The sequence below is a fragment of the Musca vetustissima genome, unplaced genomic scaffold (assembly GCF_032173495.1).
Source record: "Musca vetustissima isolate MV318-11 ecotype Yass unplaced genomic scaffold, APGP_CSIRO_Mvet_v1 utg26809, whole genome shotgun sequence".
Taxonomy (NCBI): Eukaryota; Metazoa; Arthropoda; class Insecta; order Diptera; family Muscidae; genus Musca; species Musca vetustissima.
This window is the reverse complement of record NW_026878178.1, coordinates 71,213-77,212: the sequence shown is the minus strand read 5'-3', so window position 1 is coordinate 77,212 and position 6,000 is coordinate 71,213.

The window sequence follows — 6,000 nt, the reverse complement described above, 5'->3', positions numbered from 1 at the left end:
TCAGCTCGTCTATGAAAGACTCCCTTCAGCTCGTCTATGAAAGACTCCCTTCAGCTCGTCTATGAAAGACTCCCTTCAGCTCGTCTATGAAAGACTCCCTTCAGCTCGTCTATGAAAGACTCCCTTCAGCTCGTCTATGAAAGACTCCCTTCAGCTCGTCTATGAAAGACTCCCTTCAGCTCGTCTATGAAAGACTCCCTTCAGCTTGTCTATGAGAGACACCCTTCAGCTCGACTACGAAAGACTCCCTTCAGCTCGTCTATGCAAGACTCCCTTCAGCTCGTCTATGCAAGACTCCCTTCAGCTCGTCTATGCAAGACTCCCTTCAGCTCGTCTATGCAAGACTCCCTTCAGCTCGTCTATGCAAGACTCCCTTCAGCTCGTCTATGCAAGACTCCCTTCAGCTCGTCTATGAAGACTCTCTACAGCTCGTCTATAAAAACTCCCTTTTGAAGGTCTATAAAAACCCCTTTCAGCTATAAAGACCTTCAGCTCGTCTACAAAGACTCACGTCAGCTCGTCTATAAAGAATTCCTTATGCTCACCTAGAAAGACTATATTAGGCTCGTATATAAAGACTCCATTCAGCTGGTCTATAAAGACTCCCTTCAGCTCGTCTACAAAGACTCTCTTCTATGAATACTCCCTTCAGCTCGTCAATAAGGACTCTCGACTATGAAGACTGCATTGAGATTTGTAAGAAGACTTCCTTCAACCAGTGTAAGAAGACTTCCTTCAACTCGTCTATGAAGACTCCATTCAGCTTGTCAGTAAGGACTCTTTTCAGTTCGTCTATGAAGACTCCTTTCAGCTCGTCTTCCTGCGTTCATCACACCATGAAAATCCCTGTCTTTAGTTCGCAGCCTTTTATCACATGTTTCTTCTATTGGTGTTGAACTCCCTCCTTCAGATCGTCTACAAATTTTTTTTGTCGTTAATAAAGACTCGTTCAGAATACCTCCTTTATCTGGAATATATCTCCTTTATCATAAGGAATATAGATTACAAAACTGTTTTGAACCCACTGTGACTGTTCGAATAAAAGGAACAGTTAAAATATTTTTTTACCGCCAAATTGAAAGAACCCGTTTTTGCACTCTAAAATTAAAAACCCCAATTTTGCAAATAATAAATGACAAAAATAAATGAAATGAAAATTCGTTCGACCTACTCAAAGTATATGCAAATTTTAAAGATTTATCTTTTAATCCGCAGCGAATATTGAAATGACATGCTTTCAGCAATTCTATGAAATTACTTTCACCTTTCTGTTTAACACTTTTTTGTTTAACGTCTTTGTTTAACAAAAATACTATCAATCAAATGATTAAATTGTAAAGATATAAAACAATCAACAAATAATCAATCTCGCACTTCTGCGTAATCTGAATTTGATCTAATTCGGAACGAGCAAAAAGTGTGTTGACATTTCTTTTGAAATATTTTTTTTATTTTTTTGCAAAAAAATGCCAGCTGCGAATTGACAATGGTTATACTCGTGTCTTTTTTGCAAACCGGATTATTTTACCCCTTAAATGATGGCGCGTGCCATGCGAAATGTTGCGAGATGACCATGAAATGTTTAAATCGTTTTCAAATAGGAGGAGGGTTGTTAGATACTAAAAAGGGTTTTTGAAAAATAAAAACAGATAGGGACATTAAAAAACTACTTGGCGGATACAGGGTACCAAATTAGTATTCCTAAAATAATTTAAATTTAGAAAAAGAAACTTTACAGAGGAGAAGACAAAAAATAGGGAAGCGGAAATGCAGAAACTTGTATGGACAAGCCGAAGCCATGAGTATTTATAGTTTTTTATATTAGTCTTTATATTAGAGCTGAGGGGATTCTTGATAGACGAGCTGAAGGGAGTCTTAATAGACGAGCTGAAGAGAGTATTAATAGACGAGCTGAAGAGAGTCTTAATAGCCGAGCTGAAGGTAGTCTTTATAGACGAGCTGAAGGGATTCTTGATAGACGAGCTGAAGGGAGTCTTTATAGACGAGATGAAGGAAATCTTTATAGACGAGATGAAGGAAATCTTTATATTAGAGCTGAAGGCATGGAGTCTTCAGGGACGAGCTGAAGGGAGTCTTTCATAGACGAGCAGAAGGGAGTCTTTCATAGACGAGCTAAAGGGAGTATTTCATAGATGAGCTGAAGGGAGTATTTCATAGACGAGCTGAAGGGCGTCTTTATAGACGAGCTGATGGGAGTCTTTTATAGACGAGCTGAAAGAGTCTTTCATAGACGAGCTGAATGGAGTCTTTCATAGACGAGCTGAAGGGAGTCTTTCATAGACGAGCTGAAGGGAGTCTTTATAGACGAGCTGATGGGAGTCTTTTAAAGACGAGCTGAAAGAGAGCTGAAGGGAGTCTTTCATAGACGAGCTGAAGGGAGTCTTTCATAGACGAGCTGAAGGGAGTCTTTCATAGACGAGCTGAAGGGAGTCTTAGAGACACGTTAATGACAGCAATTTTTTAAATACTTTCTGAAGCGCAGGTAGACCTTATAGGACATCTGAAGGCCTGGGAGTTTTATAGACTACCACTAAAACAGGGATTATTTGTAGACTAGCTGAGTCTTTATAAATGAGCTAAGGGAAGTCTTTATAGGCGAGCTGAAAGCGGGGAGTCTTCACAAACGAGCTGAATACAGTAAGTCGGAATCGTAAATCTGAATATAGAAGAGATAGAACCAGAGGACTTATCGGAGGTGAGTCTTCATAGACGATCTCATGGCAGGGAGTCTTCATAATCGATATTGAAAATCTGAAGACGGAGGGTATTTAGAGACATACAATCCTTAAAAACTGAAGGTTTTATAGACTACTACTAAAACAGGGAGTCTTTGTAGATAAGCTGAAGACTGGGAAATCTTTATATATGAGCTGAATACCAGAAAGTCTTTATAGGTGATCTGAACAAGTCTTATAGACGGGACTTATAAATATCCTTTATAGAGTTGAAAGAGGGAGTCTCTAGCGACAAACTGGAGTAGGGAGACTCTAGAGCCAAGCTGAAAGGGCAGTCTCTGGCGACGATCTGAAATCACAATTTCTAGAGGCTAACTGACGGAATAGTCTATTTTAACCATTTCCAGCCTATCTTTATAGACAAGATAGCGATGATGTTTGAATAAATTACCTGAAGAGGCCTATAGAACTGATTTAAAGAGGGCCAACATATTGCATGAATAGATCACCCCAAAAAGGGTTTCTCTTTTTGTGACCATTGACACAAAAAAAGAGAATCATTATTTTATTCAGTAAATTCCATCTAGGTGTTTGACACACAACACAAACACATACAAACTTCGACCAATTTTATTTATTTAACGGGGATAAAATGACAATACAGTAATGCATTATTATACAAAAAATAACAAAAAAAACTTCCGAAATCAACGAAGCGTTAACTGTATATTCATTCGAACAATAGCAGCAGCAACAGCATAGAGAACAATATTTTCACTCGTGGTTAATATCAAAACGGAAGTTGTTCTATTGATAGATGCCTATCACGTTGACCAAAAAAAAAAAAAACAAACAACAAACTCGTGGACACAAGTACAGCTTAAAAAAATGGGCTTTTCAACAATAAAAAAACGGAACGTATACGAAGTATGTTCACAGGTAAGAGTTCTGCCAGAGATATGCTGCAGCACACAGACATACGCAGTAGACAATGAAAGTGCAATCAACCAAAAATTAATCATTGTCACAAATGCAGAATGAAGGTAGGGAAATAAATAACCGGGTAAGTGATAACCCGTCATGCGAATATCCACGTTATGGTCCTCTATCTATCCATCCACTCATAAGAGAGTCAGTCCACTGATATGATTCCCTTGAAAGAAAAAGTAAACAATAATACGTCACATTTTTGTATAGAATGCTGCCAATCAATACCCACCGAGTTAACGAGCAACTGTGACAACGTTGTGGGAAATTGGTGTTGCTGACCGGCCTAATCGCCATCGTAATGGTCAGCAGGGGAAGCACACAATATTGTGCGTTCGTTCATTCACATGGGTGTTGCTTGCCGGCCACCACGCAATTTAGTTTTTGTTATTCTTCGTTAATGCCACAAAAGCCGGCCGGTAGTTGGATGACTGATATATGGACAGACTTGACGTCCACAAGAAATTCTTCATTTACGTCATTTAAAAATAGACATAAAGCGTGCCTATGCCCCCCATCCAACCAACCTTCCAACAGAAGCGACAGAGTGCGTAACATTGAAATGTATTTAAAAGGTGTTTATTTTTGGAGCCGGTAGGTTTTGTTATTGTGTTTTTTGCTACCATTTTTGAAAACTAGTATTTTGTTGTACGACTAATTCGCCACAGTTATGGTTTAATTGCCTTGTTTTTGTTTGGTAATATTTTCTTAAATAATTACTATAATTTATATGTGACTAATATTTTGAAATGTTTTTGGAGCTAATAATACTTCTTGGTAGTCATATCACGTGTTGTTAATTGGATGGATGGTGTTTGCAAAATATTTAAGGAAAATGGAAAAAAGTAGTTTGAAATAAAATCTGTCTAAAGATATGATTCTTTAAATACGAACTGAAGCAGTGTATCTTTCACTGGTGACTATAAGCAGACAGTTTCTATAAAGAACCTGAAGACAAACTCTTAAGGCAACCCCCACCCCATTCTCGATTTTAATTTTTCAAGATTTTCAATGGGCTGGTAAATCAATATCAATGCTTGTTAAGGTTTGTAACTTTGTACATATATATTTGAAGATTTAAAAGAGAAGAAAAATAATTTACAAAAAATTGTTGTTATTGTTTTGTTGTTGTTTTTTGTAATTAAAGAAAAGTCCTTATTTTTGATGGCGGGCATGATAACTCCTCACTGGAACATCGGAATCCGAAAATTCCAACGGTGTTAGAAAGAGTACATGACTGGATCTCGTATGAACTAGGATTATTGACTTCGCTCTAAAATTAACAAAATGGTGGACCTTTGAAAAAATATTTTTGGAAAATCGCCGATTTTTTACCAAAAACCAAGTTAAACCAGTAAGGAAAGCAGTAAAGTCGGACGGGGCCGACTATATGATACCCTTCACCACTTTGGGTGCATTCAACAGATGAATCATAACAGACGTCGAATTTTTGAAGGACCATTAACATGAAAATGGATCCATAAACATGTCATTCTGTAACCTACACTAAAGTTTTCATTTGGTCAGATATAGGGTTGCTTCTTACAACGGGACAAAATTATATAAAGCAATGTAAAGGAAATGTATTATAGTAACTACAGTTCATTGTACCAATTGTGTGGAAATCAGACAAACTTTGGGTCTTTAGTGCACAATTTACACACACTCGGAAGAAAAAATATATAGGAGCTATATCTAAATCTGAACCGATTTTCACGAAACTTAACACAATAATTCTAGACCTTATTCATTACGATATGCCAAATTTCGTGCAAATCGCACGAAAATCGCGCACCATTTACATAAAATCGGACGAAACTATATATGGGAGCTATATCTAAATCTGGACCGATTTTCTCAAAACTTGGCAAACATCACTCTAGGCTCAACTCAGTACGTTATGCCGAATTTCGTGCAAATCGAAATATATATAGGGATTTTGGTGCACCATTTACATGAAATCGGACGAAACTATATATGGGAGCTATATCTAAATCTGGACCGATTTTCTCGAAACTTCGTAGACATCATTCTAGACTCAATTCAGTACGTTATGCCCAATTTCGTGCAAATCGAAAGATATATAGCGACTTTGGTGCACCATTTACATGAAATCGGACGAAACTATATATGGGAGCTATATCTAAATCTGGACCGATTTTCACGAAACTTGGCAGACATCATTCTAGACCTAAATGATTAGGCTGTACCAAATTTCGTGCAAATCGAAAGATATATAGCGACTTTGGTGCACCATTTACATGAAATCGGACGAAACTATATATGGGAGCTATATCTAAATCTGGCCCGATATTCT